Consider the following 16,014-nt stretch of genomic DNA (forward strand, 5'->3'; position numbering starts at 1 on the left):
GCGATCAGTGTTGCCAGATCTCGTGAGACAAATAAGCAACCAGGCCTGTGAAAACAAGCCCAAAACAAGCGACTTTTTCTACGGAGCCCCCCTAGGTTCCGGTGAGAAAAAGTTAAATAAACTATGTGCATGGTTTTACAGTCCGTGGGGATGGATTTTAAACTGTGGGTACAGATTGTCAATTTACATCCATGTGGACAGTTAAGTAAACTGTGCACAGTTTTGCAAAACTGTACCCACGGTACACAGTTTATTTTTCTCCCCCCTGAGCTTCAGGACAATGACCACAAGAGGGGGTTAAACCACCTTTTAACATTATTTAACATTAGAAAACAGATGGGATATCAAATATAGACTGATGTACCAAGTACATTATATACACAGTAAACCTCTGATAATTAAAATTTGCACACAAATAAATATCATCCTGAATTCACAAATTCTTTATTTATTACTGCTTTTTATGCACTCATCTAACTTTTTTCTTTCAGTTACAGGACTGACATTTTCCTAACCAGAAAAAAACACATTACCCTGTTCTGCCTCTGATTGGCTAGTACTCGTTGCCATCAGAGCCAGAGCCAATTAGAAGCAGGATGCGGGTGGGAAAAAAACTCTGCTGTCTCTTGTGTGTATGGGGAAAGGGGAGGGACAGAGGGAACAGGCAAGACAAACTATCCTACACTTAAATAACATATCGAAAATATCTGCTTGACAACTTACTCTGGAGCTGGGATCAAGCCCAAATAAGCAACTACGCTTTAGAAACAAGCCCAAAAAAACTGCGACCCGCGACTACCAATATTTGTAAGCGACTTTACAGAAAAACAAGCCCAAAGTCACTTATAATAAGCGGACTTGGCAACACTGTTTGCGATATAAACTGGTCCTCAGAGTGTTACCCTCCCTTATTAGCAAAACATCCAAGAAGTTCATTTTTAGAGCATCCATTTCAAGAGAGAATTTCAAACGCTCACTTTTGTTGTTCATGAAATTGTGAAATTCCATCAGTTGTGTGTCCGTACCGGTCCAAACAAAAAAGACGTCATCAAGATACCGTTTCCAGTGAGATATGTGGTGTAAGAAAGGGTTGAGTTCAGGATTGAAAATCACCTCACGTTCAAAGAGTCCAACATAGAGAGAAGCAAAGCTGGTTGACATTTTTGATCCCATCGCAGCCCCAGACACCTGGAGATAGAAATCAGTACCAAACAAAAATAATTAGATGTGAGTACACATTCTATCAGGTTCAGAATACATAATGTTTTTGGACTCTGTGTGTCTCTTTTCTCCAGAAAAAACTCAGCAGCTCGGAGACCCCCCTCAAAAGGTACGTTGGTGTACAATGATTTAATGTCCATTGTTACCAGGTACTGTTGTTCATTAGACATTAGCATAGATTGGACTGTTTTCAAAAAGTCCATAGAGTCCTTGGTGTAGGATGGCAGTGATATAACTAGAGGTTGCATGAAGTAATCAACAAAAGCTGAGATTTTTTCAGTTAGGGATCCTATAGATGCCACTATAGGTCTTCCAGGGGGTGTGTCCACAAAGTTTTTATGAATTTTAGGCAGAATGTAAAAGACTGGAGTTATAGGACAATCCCCTTTCATAAAAGCTTGTTTGGATTGATTTATCTCACCAGTTAGCCAAAGATGGTCCAATAAGTCATGCACTCTTTTCTTGAAAGATGATATGGGGTTCTGTTCCAGTTTCCTGTAGAACTTGGAGTTGCTGAGTTGGTTTTGGATCTCTCTGTCATATGCTGCTAGATCCAGGATGACGATAGCTCCACCCTTGTCTGCAGATTGAACAACCAAGGTTTCATCATTTTTAATGGCTTTCAGTTCATCCCATTGTTGTTTTGTGAGGTTATTTCTTACTTTATACTCTTTACTCTTGTTTAAGATAGTAGAAACATCTGTTTCAACTAGTCTGCAATAGGTAACTAGGTATAGATTCCTATATTTAGGAGGTAAAGTAAGATTTACCTCTGAGGTAAGAGCGGGTAGGTTCTGTGTGTGGTTGCAAGCTGCTTGTAAAATCCATACGGTCTGTGTCCTCCACCGGCTGCGGAGGGTCTCCCTGTGAGCAGGGAAGGAGGGGAGAGACAGCGTTAGTAGGCCTGTGTGTAGGATTGGGCTCAGTGTGGCCACTAAAAAATTCTTTCAATCTTAGAGTGTGAAAAAATTTTTGCATATCAATGTGTGTGGCAAATTCATTACATTGAATGGTAGGGACAAAAGATAAGCCTTTAGAGAGTGTGGACAGACAAGTGTCGGAAAGGGACCTACTGGACAGGGTAATGACGTTCATGTCTGATTCCGGTTCACAGAGTGGGTCTGGTATGGCTCTCTTGTTCTTCCCCCGCCGACATTTCCCCTTGTTGAGTCAAGATCTAAACCAGTCAACAGACTTCATCCCGACTTGCTCTGACTTCATGCAAAAGTGGACAGCAATAATCTCGCGATAGCAAGGCAACCGCAGTTTAGAGGCAGGCGCTGCAGTTTCTCTCCACCAACTGCAAGACCCGGAGCATGATGCAAAACGCCTGGCTCTCACCCGATCTAATAGCTGATTGGTTTAGATGTTGACTCAACAATATTAAGTTTAATATAAACGTTTAATTTTTGTTGAATTTCAGAGATTTTAATTTTATTTGTCTGATTTGAAGGTTCATTCTGTTAACAAGATACATGTTGTGTCACTGATGGTGAAGTTTAGTTGTTAGGGACTAAATAGGCTACATTCATCATAAACTATACATAGTCAATTGTATATTAACATGGGTCGGCGGAGAGCAAGGCTGAATCCAAATGTCCACCCTGTGGACTTGTGGACTGAGCCCTTGCGGACTTCAGTTGTACGTAGTGTGACGTTTTTACTGTCATCAAGTAAAGTCTGCTAGGGCAGAGACTGCAAGCAGCTGATAGACAGCCCTTGAGACTGTTTTACTCATTGCTGTGGAAATGCTATTACTGCTGTCATATTCATATATATGTCATGTAAATTGATGAATAGTGCCTAGTCTGTTCCTGCAGATAACAAGATATAAATCCCATGTATAGCCTTTTTGTGACTGATCAAAAATGTATTGAATTAAGACTTGAAAACAAAAAAGAAAGACACAAGGCTGATATCATTAACTCAGGTAATGAAGTAATTTCGGGCATGACATGACACTAGATGGAGCAAGGACTACACACACAGAAAAGAAAAAAAACAGGGACTATATCTTTAAACAAAAGGAAATGGCTAATGTCCATGTGTATTTTCTTGGCTGTCTTGTTGGAGTTTATGTATTTCAGTGATGTAAAGAACCTTTTAAAGTCAGTAATGAACCAGTTGAAGGTGGGCTTGTTATTTTTCCATTTGCAACAATGAATGATATTTACTCAGAAGAACAATGATGTTGACCATGTCAGAGATCAATTGGTTCAAGCTGTCCATATAAAAAAAAGGATATGGACAAGATTAAAAGATGGAATGTCATTAATCTTGAGAGATAACCCATTTTTTATGTCTGACCAAAATTTTTGTACTGGATAGAACTTATGTTTTATTTTCAAGTGGGTTTCTTTAACTTTTGGGGAAACTGGCCATTTGATAAATTTAGAAACTGCCTTTTCCACAGTGGACAAGGATGACTCGGGGACCCGTAGCCCTCTGCGATAGTCGTGAAACACCCTGGATTTCACTGATTTGCACTGATAATTTATTATTACATTTTTTATCATTTAAATTACAACCGTCAATTACTATACTTGGCAAGATTGGCTTAATATTGGAGTACCTTGTGGTGTTACTAATTAAATGTGTCAAGGTTACAGGAATAGCTTTACTTATTCTGTTATATTCTTTATACGAACAGTTTAAATTATACTTCACCAAAAAGCCTGAATAATTCAGAATGTAACCATTGTCATCGCATAGATCAGTCTCAAACAAAATATCTCTCTCGAACCAGTCATTCTTAAATACCATCTTTCTATTAATTGTAATTACTCTGTTGTTCCATAGGGTTGATCCATGGGGAGAAAATGTGAGTAAATATAATTTTCAAAAAATGAAGAATCTGCCTATGGAACTTGGACAACTTAATCGTAATTATGTTCACCTCAAAATCACATTTCAATGGTAATTCGAGGTCACCTATTTTATTAAACAATGCTTTTGGAATATGAAACCACATTGAATTTGGCTGTGACAAAAAGGCTTCAATCCAGTTTATTCTAAATGTACCAAACATTGATAAGTGATTCATAATCTACAGCATGATTATGGCTCCACCATTTTTATGTTTTTTAACAAGCTGTGACCTTTTAATGTAGTGGGTTTTATTTCTCCACAAGAATTTTAAAATTACAGAGTTAGCTTTGTTAATGCTACTGTGGGAGACATACAGGGAGTGACATGGGTAAATCAGATTGGAGATACCCTCTGCTTTTGATAAAAGAACTCTTCCAAAAATAGTAAGAGCTCTGGTTAGCCAATGACTGACTAACTTTTTCCACATCTGTTATACAATTAGACATATTGACATCTTCTCTTTTAACAAGATTTTTGGATATTGCTATTCCTAAGTATTTCACTTTTGATACAACATTTATTGGAGCAATAGTGGGATCAATACTTGTGTGAATGGGGAATAGTTCACATTTGTTGATATTAAGGGATAAACCTGAAACTTTAGAGAACAGTTTATGGTTCGACCATCAAGTCCTGGAGACTTTCCTTTAGACATTCTTAAAATGGCATTATCTAACTAAACTTAATATGGTTTTTATTACATGCTTGAGTGCTGTTTTGTCATACCTTGACAGTTTCAACGACTGCGTCTGTTGTCATCATTAGAAGCATCACGTGATGATGATGACGACAGACGCAGTCGTCAAAACTGTCATGGTATTTCAAAACAACACTCAAGCCTGTAATAAGAACCATATCAAGCTCAGTGTAAAAAGTAGGCCATATGAATTTGTTTGGGGCATTAACTAATTCTTCAATTTTTAGCTCCTCCTCTAAGTGTTGCTTAAATTCACCATCCAAAATTTGACTATGTTCTTTCATTTTCCCAAAAAAGAGTAAAAAGTTCTCCTTAGAAAAGTTGGATTTGAACAGATTAATGTAAAAGGTTCATATTTCCTCACAAACTTGATCTTGGTTGTCAATGTTAACACCATTAGTAAGTAACTTCTGGATTTTCTTTGTCATTTGTCTTTGCTTTTCCAGACCAAAGAAATAGGAGGAATTATTTTCCCCTTCCATCCAACGAGCTCTTGAGCGAATGAATGCTCCCCTTACTTTTACTAAAAAAATATTATCTAGTTGGGTTTGAAGGTCATGTGGTTTGACCTGTTCATCCATAGATAAATCAGTTTTATGACATAATTTATTAATATCCCTAATTATTTCCTGTTGTTGTAACTCTTAAAGTTTGATAGTACGCTTACTTATTCTTATTGCAGTTTCTCTTGTTTTAAATTTGAACCATTCCCATTTACTCAAAGATGCCATTTTTAATAATACTATTTCTATTATCAGTTGTTTAACTTCCTCACAAAATTCTGTATTTTCAAGAAGAGTATTTAAAAAGAATTGTGCGGGTGATGTGATGTTGATACTTAGTTTCCGGTGGCAACCTCTACAGAGTGTCTGGTCAGAACACAAACAGGAAACGCGACAGAAAATGTTCATTCATTCATTCATTCATTCATTCATTCATTCATTCATTCATTCAATCGCGTGTTCAATGTGTGTGTGTGTGTGTGTGTGTGTGTGTGTCAGAGAGGAGTATCAATAAAAAAAAAGTAATTATTTCGGTGTTTATTTCTTTTATTCTTCCGTTTTTTTTAAATTAAAATGCGTAATATAGCCAACAATATTATAGACCAAATGTTAATCTAATTATTATTGTAGAATGTATTTAGCAAATCACCACTCTCAACTGGAGACAGCAGCAAAAAAAAAAAAAAAAAAAAGGCATTATAAAAAGCCAACAAATCGTGTTAATTAATTGACGTGAGACATTGAAGAGGTTGTCTCCTATAGTCTGTAATTTTTTTTATTTTTTTTATCACAACTTCTCAGAAATTACTCAAAAGTAGAACATGCTAAAAGTAAATACAATAATAGGCTAAATAGTATCTAAGCAATAATAAAGTGTCTTAACAATAATAAATATTATCTAAGTTATCTATTAGGCTACCATTCCACTCTGTAAATAGATTTTAACATTTCACTATGATTTTAATATTATTTTTGCTTATTTCATTATTGTTATTATTGGTTTTACTTTTTAGTAGTATTGTATTGTCTGAGGATGACTCATTTTAGTAACTATCTGCAGTAAAAAAGATAAAAACAAGCAAAGAAACAAACAAAACTCATTTTATACACGGGGCCTTCAAAGTACTCTCTGAAACTACACCTGGCATGGCTTGTGTCCAAAAAATGAAAAAATCTAAACTTCGTCGTAGAGCTAAACCAAATACATCAATGGAAAGGTCTCAACCTGGAACATATGTCAGTATGAAGACTCTACATGGCTCCTGCTTTCAGCCATTGACCTTTGAACCTCGACCTCAGTGCATGTTTGAGGGCTTATAACTCAGCAACGAAAGGGGGTACAGACATGGGACCAACTGTTATAGAGAGCTCTTGACCTCAGCTATCATGTGAGTGTAGTCAACAACTGTGGGTGCTGTCAGATATGGATAAAATATGGATAAAATTAATTTTCACCCATTTAGAAATTAGATATTTAAAATCTGATTTCACAAATGTGTTTACCATCTCCTTAAAGTCCACAGTGTACTCTCAATTCAATATTTACAACTTCCAAATCTGGGAAAAACACTTAGATTTTTAAAAAACTACAATTCCCTGGGACCGCGCCATGCAGTTTGATACATATCAGCAACATAGTTGTAGTTCTTCTGATTTGCAAAGTAGGGCTCTAAATAGGGTTGTAAAAAGATATATCTACTGAATATATCTAATATCAAGTAAAGCCGAACTAGTTATTACACTCCACCTGGATGAACTATGGTAAGAAAAAGTAAAGATGTCCGCTAATTTTCGATATTTTAGCTAATACACTAGAAACGGCATTTTTGGGACAGTAGGTTCGTTTGCGGCATGTAAAATAGGGTTGTAAAAAGCTAGATCTACTGAATAAATCTAATATCTAGTAAAGCCGAAGTAGTTATTACACTGCACCTAGATGGACTATGTTAAGAAAAAAAGCAAGGCTATTGGCTAATCGTAGTTATTTTAGATAGTACTCTAAAAGCGGCGTTTTTGGGACGGTAGGTTTTTTGCGGCTTGTTGTAAAACAGGGTCGTAAAAAGATACATCTACCGAGTATATCAAATGTCTAGTAAAGCTGAACTAGTAATGACACTGCACCTAGATGAAATATGTTAAGAAAAAGTAGGCATGATGGTTCATTTCAGATATTTTAGCAAGTTCTCTAGAAACGGCGTTTTTGTGATTGAATATTTGAATAGGCTATAACAAATATCTAGAACAGCCGAACTATCACGTTAATGTCATTATTATTATTATTATTGGTGGGAAATTATAACAGGGGAATGTATTTGCCGTTTTAATATCAAGAACACTTCCGCGTTTTTGTGTGTATACAGGAATGTTAAAGATATCATTGAGGAAAACAAGGTTGACGTGACGTGATTGAATCAGGGAATCTGTGTGTCCACCACGGGAGAGGACCCTAATTGACTTTACATTGGCATTGTTTTCGTGGTGGCAGCACGTAATTTCAACCCATTACGTGCTGCCACCACGGAATGCGGTGTTAAGAGGTCGTGGTCATTTCACATATTTCTGTGAGATCAGGTTGTAATTGGAGTAGTTTAATGTCGTATCTGACAACGGGAGGCTTTTAACGGATGACGATCCTGATGTTAGCTTTGCTGCTAGTGTTAACATTAGCTGTTCCTGTCAGCTGCAACCACTGATGCTTTCTAGACATCGTGATTTCCCAAAACTGAATAAATACCACGCATAGCAACACAAAACTGCTTTGCTAGCTCAATCATGTTGTAACGGCTGGATGGTTGATGCGTACATGCTGATTCAGGTGCTATTAGAGCCGATCCGCGCATCACTATGGCTTAATGATCAACTCAGTCAATTAAAACAACCCGTCCTGTGTTAGGAGTGTATGTCGCTGACAGAAAGAAAGAAAGAAAGGGGGAAAAAAGATAGAAAAGCAGCGTACACCTCACATATTTATTTCTCACAGTTGCGCACACATTTTGTTGGCATGCAGAAGCACCGTCTGTGTGTCGAGGGTGCGAGCCGCAGCTTCAGCTGCTCAGGTAGAGAGGCTGTGTAGCCCGGTGTGTTTTTTCGCTGATTCGGTTCTGCAGGTTCTCTGCTGGTACACTGGAGACGGGGATCAAGCAGTTTGTCTCACTTGGGATAGATTGTGCTTTTTTGGTTCATAGTTTATGATTGACGTGCAATTTATTCGCGTTAAGAGGGAATAAATTTCCGTTATAACGGAAACGTGGGCACAGTTATCTAACGTTATACAAAATACACAGACTAACTAACTAACTAACTGATTGACTAACATAAACAACTGAAAACTGAAAAAAAATTAGCTTGCACCGTTAGCTCCGGTAAGGGAAGGCATGAGGGAAAGCGGCTGACCGGAAGTCACACACAAAAAAACGGAAGTTGATCACTATCTACTTCCGTGTTTGAAAATAAGGTGGATAGGCCTAAGCCCTACATATGTCCATAGACGCTCAATATTTGTTTTATAGCGCAGATCAAGGTCAATTTAATCAATCTGATGGTAGTATTGATCATCTGCTTAAAAAATCCAGTAATATGTCCTGTTGTGACAGAAAGAAAGATTTCAAGGGGGGGTCGGGGGGGTTCTCCACCAAGAAAATTTAGAAAATCTGCACAGCAAAATCCCAGTTTTATGCAATTTCATAAAGAAGACCTGTGGGAACCCTGTTGATTATCATGTTTTATGTGGTCTTTTGAGACTCTGTCATAAAACATGGCAAATGTTTAGCATTTGTGAGCCCCAGGAGAAAAATGTAGGCCTAAGTGAGAAAACCCAATGTAAACTGCCATTTATTTCTTCTGCTAAAGAATATAATTGAAGGCCAGGAATGACCATGGCATGTAACTATACATGAGCAGCTAATTACCTAACCTAGCAGCTAATTTCATTTGAAAAAACCCAGTGTATGCATTGTATGCAATTCTATGTAATAAGGTCATGCCATAACTCAGCATTAACCAATTAATGTAAAATGATGTGCTGTTCCTAACATAAAGGCCAATGATTGTCATTTACGTCATCTGTCACTAAGTGATTTTGAATTCTGGCGCTATATTCTTCTTCTACACTACGTAGCCTACCGCCTATGTGGTGATTACGGTTCGGTCCGGTAATGTTATAGAAATGTCGAAAAGACAGTTGAGCCTTTTCCAGGCATTTGAAAGAAAAAGAACTAAGCCTTCTGAGGCCATTCTGCGGGAGTTCGACACGACAGGGAGGCGTAGACTTCATGTCAAATAGGTAGGAACATTATTAGCCTATTATTATTATTATTATAAAGTGTGTTTTTGTGTGTTTTTACCATGTGTCTCTGCCTGGTGCGCCGTCACCATAACGTTTTGCTGAGCTGTTTTTATCTGTGTTTCTGTACGCTGTCACCATCCTCTGCTGTAAAGCCTAACTGATCTTCATTTTTTCGTTGAGTAAAAATCTACTTTGAATTATGGAATTGATTAGAATCGTTTCTTGTTGATATTTTTTTGTTTGGACTTTTAAACATCTGTAGGCTGTGTAATTTCTCTCTCCCTCTGCTTAGCGTAGGGGAGAGCGGGGACTTACGGATCACTTTATCATATTTTCCTCTCTGCACAGAGATGCATTTATTTATAGTAACAGCATTTTATAGTAAGCAGCATACATATGTCTTCTACAAATCCCGACCACGTTTGCAAAGTTTGGATGAAAACAAATGCTGGATCTGTGCATACTATGAAATTGAATCCCGGCGGCGCCACTGGTCTTCTTCTTCTTCTTCTTCTTCTTCTTCTTCTTCTTCTTCGTGTAGTTTCCAGCAGTCTAGATGCCTTGTGGCACATTGCTGCCTCCCACAGGTCGAGTCTATAATGCACTTAATTCCATTTCCACAAGTGTAATCCTGTAGCGGCGATGAACTCAAGGACTGCTTTCACAACCCTTGGCTGGTTTTCAGTGGGATTCAGAAGGCTCTTTAATGTAATATCCCTTTCAGGCTGGCCTGACACTTCTTCATACATCCTCTTTCGCTCTTCTGTGTACTGGCTGCACTCCATGAGGACATGCCTCACAGTTTGTTGTTTCTTGCAGGCTTCACAGAGTCCGTCCTTGTGTTTTCCAATTTTTAACAGGTCCCAGGCCAGCTCACAGTGCCCCAGTCTCAGCCTTGTCATGGTCACTGTATGCCTCCTTACTGACCCCATGTAGTTCTGCCCCTTTTTAACATTGTTCTGAATACTAAAGTAATGTCTCCCCTTTTTTTCCTTTTCCCACTGCTCTTGCCACCCCGCTGTAATTCTTCTTCTGATAATGGACCTATACTCATTCACTCCTATGGCCACCTTAACATCCACCTCCCTCCTCAATGCCCTTTTAGCTGCCCCATCTGCCATCTCGTTCCCCTCTACCCCCACATGGGCTGGCACCCAGAGAAACGCAACCTCCCCTCCTGCCTTCTCAATTTTATACAGCTGTACCAACAGCTGCACCACCCCGGTCTGAACGGACTCCCAGCTTGCCTTCCCCTAAAGTCATTAAAACAGCAGTAGAGTCTGAGCATATAACAACCTGCCCTGGCTGCACCTCCTCCACCCACTCCAATGCCCATATTATGGCCATCAGCTCTGTTGTGAAGACTGAAACCCCCTCCGACATTCGCCTGCTCACTACTACGCCCAGACTTGGAATACAAAAGGCAAAACCTGACTTCCCTGTTTCTGGATCTTGGGACCTGTCTGTGTAAATTTGAAGATGATGTTGCCAGGAGCCTTCTAATCTGTTTTCCACCAGGTCACTATAAACTGTACTTTCGTTTGTTTTGATTGATTCCAATATGCTGAGGTCTATCTCCAGTGATGGTAATAACCAAGGTGGTATAACTGGCCAGTGCACTATAGGGGCAACCCCCACCTCCCCCAAACCCGGCCCCTCCATTTCCTTACTGATCTTAAGGATGAAGCACTCCTTTTTGACACTTCCTCCTCCCCACTCCCATGCTTCCTCCATGACTGATTTTGCTGGATTCTCCCCTTTACATCCCCTTAGTTTATTTAGGTACTGCATTGCCAGCTTTGTCCTCCGAATTCCCAGTGGCATCTCTTCCATTTCAACCAGTAAGGCCGGGATTGGGGTGGTGCGGAGGGCCCCACAGCACACCCTCAATGCTTTTGCTTGGACTACATCAAGACGCTTTAGAGCTGTTTTGGCTGCTGTACCATAGCACAGACATCCATAATTTAGCCTTGATCTTATCATTGCTCTATATATTAGTATTTGCATGTCTCTGCCAGCGCCCCAAGTACTTCCAGAGAGAGACCTCATCACATTAATAACCTTTTCACATTTACCTACAATATTGTCAATATGTTTTCCCCATGTGAGCCTTTCATCAAAATGTACTCCCAAGAATTTAAATACTTTTACCCTCTCAATTGCCTGTCCATACATAGATAAACCTTGACATTCAGTTTTCTTATTACCAAACACAACATACTTTGTTTTTTCTACTGATATCTTAAAGCCCCACCTGCTTCTCCAGTCAACTATTTTATTTATCGCTCCTTGCATTCTCTCAGTTATGTGTTTTATGTTCCTCCTGCTTTTCCACACTGCTCCATCATCTGCAAACAGAGAGAGACCAAACCCAGGCCCAGTATCTTTAAAAATGTCATTAATGATAATATTGAATAGTACTGGACTAATTACGCTTCCCTGTGGTGTTCCATTCTCAATGCCTGTGCTGCTAGATAGAGCCCCTCCCACCCTCACCTGTATTTCCCTGTTCTTAAGAAAGTCCTGGATCCAGTTTAGTAAGCGTCCTCGTATTCCTGCATCATACAATTTCACAATTAGCCACTCCTTCCACAACATATCATAAGCTTTTTCGATATCTAAAAACATTGCTATCAGTCCCTCTTTTTTACCATGGCCTTCTTTATATCAGACTCAAGTGAAAGCACCGAGTCCATAGTGCTCCTACCTCTACGAAACCCACTTTGCTTTGGAGTGAACCACCCCTCCTTCTCCAATTTATACGTTAACCTATCAGTCACCATTCTCTCCATTATTTTGCATATTACTGTAGTAAGTGCAATAGGTCTGTACGACCCTGGCTTCACAGCATTTTTCCCCGGTTTTAAAACTGGGACCACTACTGCTTGCTTCCAGGCTGCAGGAAGAATTCCTTCCTTCCATATGTTGTTAATGAGAGCAAGTATTTCCTCCAACACTAACACTCCTAAATTCTTAAATATTTCATAGCTTAACCCATCTTTTCCTGGTGCTGTCCTTCCCCCATTCTTTATAGCTTTGCACAGCCCTGTCATGGAGAAGTACAAATTGACAGCATCAGTATTTTCATCATCCACTTTGAGTTTGAATATGTGGTGTCTCAATGTCTCATTCCTTTTCCTTATACCCTCCTCCCCAATGTTCGTACCACTATGGACAGCCTTAAACTTATTTTCACACATCTTTGCTTTCTCTACATCACTTGTAGCAACCACCCCTTCCTTCTCTAACACTGGCATTCTCTTCTGCCTCACTACCCCTGACATTCGGTGAACTGCTGCCCATACTTCTCCCACTGAAGTGTCTACCCCTAACCCTCCACAGTACTTCCTCCAGCACTCCTTTTTTGCAGACTTAATCACTCTTCTTGCCTTAGCTCTCAACCTTTTATACTCTATCATATTACTCTGTTGTGCCCTTTCTCAGAGCTCTATATGCTCGATTCCTACCTCTGACTGCTTTATTACATTCTTTATTCCACCATGGGACGCTTACTTTTGCAGTGGGGTTTTTCTTAATAGGGATACACTCATATGCTTTATGCAATAGTATTCCACAAAGACTATTACTCCACTCAACTATTGTTCCTTCCCCCTTTACACTATCAAGGGCCTGATCACACTTCTCTGCAAATGTCTTCCAGTCTGCCTTGCTGTAGTCAAAATAACCTGGCCTCATCTGTTCTTCAATTAACAATGTTTTCCCAAATCTCAGCAAAATAGGATAGTGATCACTGCCCAATGTGTACCTGTCCATGGAATCCCATTCTCCCACCCTTGCCCACTCACTAGATGCTAGAGCTAAGTCTATGCATGACACTGCCCCTGTTCTTATCTCAAACCTAGTAGGCCTGCCATCATTCACACATACCAACCCATACCTGTCCATAAATTCCTCCACAGTGCTCCCGTTACCATCTCTTACCCTGCTGCCCCACAGAGGGTTGTGTGCATTAAAATCACCGAGCCAGATGACCGGCTCCCCTATTTGTTCCATAACCTTTTCCATTTCACTTATATTAATTGGCAAGCATGGATTATAGAAATTCACAATATTCACCCATCTATCCTTCTCCCACACCCTTACTAAAACACACTCTAGTGAAGACTTGATTTCCACCTGCTGATACTGTACATCTGACCTTACGAACGTTGCACACCCCCCTCCTGACTTCTCATGTCTATCCTGTCTGATACTTTCATATCCTGGCACCACAAAGTCTAAACAAGGCTTAAGCCAAGTCTCCTGAATACACAGCATCTCTGGTTTATCTTTAAATGCGTCCACAAATCTTTTGAGTTCCTGCCCATTCGCAATTAAACTTCTTGCATTCCACTGCAATATATAGAACATTAGCAGGCTAATCATCATCATCACCATCCTCATGTGCGTCCATGCTTCCCTCTTCATAGTATTCACTTCTGTCTGTACTCTTTCTTTCCCTTTCTGCAACTCTTTCCCTCTCTTGTGTTTCCACTTTCTGTCTCATGAACGTGTGTAACTGCTCTGGGCCTACTTTCACCTTCTCAAGGAACCTTTCCGCTGCATCTATCACTACTTTGATCATATCTGACCTCCTCGTTTGGTTCTTAGCTGCCCACAGAACATCTACCATAAATACTAGAAATGACTCTTTCTTCATTGCCTGCGCTGCCTCTTCCTCCACCACTGGTTTAGCATAGAGAGCCCTCCAAAGTCCAAAGTCCACAATCTAATGTCAAAGTTGTTATCCGATCTAATTTACTTTAATCAAGGATTGACAAACAAGTTTGAATTTTCGCTATCACACAACCGTCTCAACGTCACCCTCCTCCTCGCTCCGCCTCCCACACTCCGGCTCGGCGCCACTGGTCCTACTAAGGGCTTCAGCTATATAGGTGATAGGTGGCCAATTAACTGCCTGACCAAAATCACACTGAACAATACAAAGAAATGACCAGAAATACAACAAACAAATGGGCTTTTGTACAGTATTGTTGAATTTTACAGTGGTTGCCAAGGAGAAACACGACTGCAAATAGAGAAACGCACTGCATATAAGAAAACAAATGCAAAGGGAAAATGCTGCAAATACACAAACGTGCGGCAAATACAGAAACGCACTGCAAATAGAGAAACGCGCTGCATACGAGAAAACAAATGCAACGGGAAAACGCTGCATATTAGAGCCCTGCGTGGGACTGTTTTCTTCATCCCTCTCCTGCCCGCTCTTGCTGAATTTCTGACCATTACCGCCTGCAACCGCAACGTGTGTGTTACACTCCCACCCGCTCCTGCAATGTTTATGTCCACTCCCACCCGCACCTGCAAACCTCTGAGAATTTATGCCCGCACAATAATAGAGATCGATGATTTTGTGTCTTCTCCCGTCCCGCAGGAGAAAACACGTCATTTTATAGGCTATTAATAAAGAGATTCATGGGGTTGTTTCGTTTCCCTGGCCTGCATGTCTTTTGATGCACTGGTCAGGAATAGCGCTCCTATTTCGTTGTTTTCATTTCGTTTTTAATGAAATAAAGGCTGTTTCATATTCTATTCTCCTCCTCTGTATTTTATTCATTTTTCTACCTTTATATAATCACACAGTGATTGAGGTTAAGGCAGGCCTGGCGCCAGGATGAAGTTACTGAGGGGGCGGTTAAAAATTACGAGGGGGCAAATCTTTATTATGCAACATAGGTTCACAATGAGTTACAAAGAGCGCACAGCCGTGCGTAATTGTCGCGCGTAATGACAGCTCGTCGCCGGTGAAACACAATAAACTGCACATCTTCTTTCATGTTTGTCTCATGACAGATGGAGCTTACAGACAGACAGACAGACAGACAGACAGGTGGAGCAAGCGGCAAATTGGTATGAAAGCTGGTTCAGGGCATATTTGTCCATTTATGAATAAATATAGAGTGGAAACGCTTATGCATGTGCACCAAGATCCCACAGTGGTTTTTTTAGCCGCCCGTTCTCGCCCGCAGCAAAGTCCAAACTGAAGGTCTTCTCTGCAGACTGGATAATGTGCTGCAGCCTGTTCTTGCTGAAAAATGTTGTCTCTTTATCTTTTTCTCCCTTTGTTTGTCAGGGTCAGCATCGGACAGCCCCACAGAAGAGGATATATGATTTATATGATGATTGATATTGGTTTTAATGCTAATGAGCAGTTTGAAAATAAGATGTTTCAATAAAATAGTTTTCTTCCAAAGCACTTGTCAGTAATGCATGCATGGAACAGCAATGAAAATTTAGACCTCCTAGAAATGTAGAATTAAGCAATTAGCCCCAAGAGACTGTGGTTTGCCAGCGATTTTACCACGATATTTACCACGTCCGCTTCGCGTCATGCCTAACAACGTCCCTTAGCCATGGTAAAATCAAGGCAAACCACGGCCTAATGGGGCTAATTGCTTTCATAAAATGGTTACTACATA

At 39.9% G+C, this 16,014-nt stretch overlaps 1 long non-coding RNA gene across 1 annotated transcript; it reads right to left on the minus strand.

The window, feature by feature from the left end:
• Positions 1-462: 462 nt before the first annotated feature.
• On the minus strand, positions 463-2,322 carry LOC144466747 (uncharacterized). The gene is made up of 3 exons (XR_013493221.1): positions 1,992-2,322; positions 1,643-1,801; positions 463-1,188 (listed from the first exon to the last, which is right to left on the minus strand). It is a non-coding gene; the product is annotated as an uncharacterized LOC144466747 (long non-coding RNA).
• Between the last annotated feature and the right edge of the window lie 13,692 nt (positions 2,323-16,014).

The sequence above is a fragment of the Epinephelus lanceolatus genome, chromosome 14 (genome assembly GCF_041903045.1).
Source record: "Epinephelus lanceolatus isolate andai-2023 chromosome 14, ASM4190304v1, whole genome shotgun sequence".
Classification (NCBI taxonomy): domain Eukaryota; kingdom Metazoa; phylum Chordata; class Actinopteri; order Perciformes; family Serranidae; genus Epinephelus; species Epinephelus lanceolatus.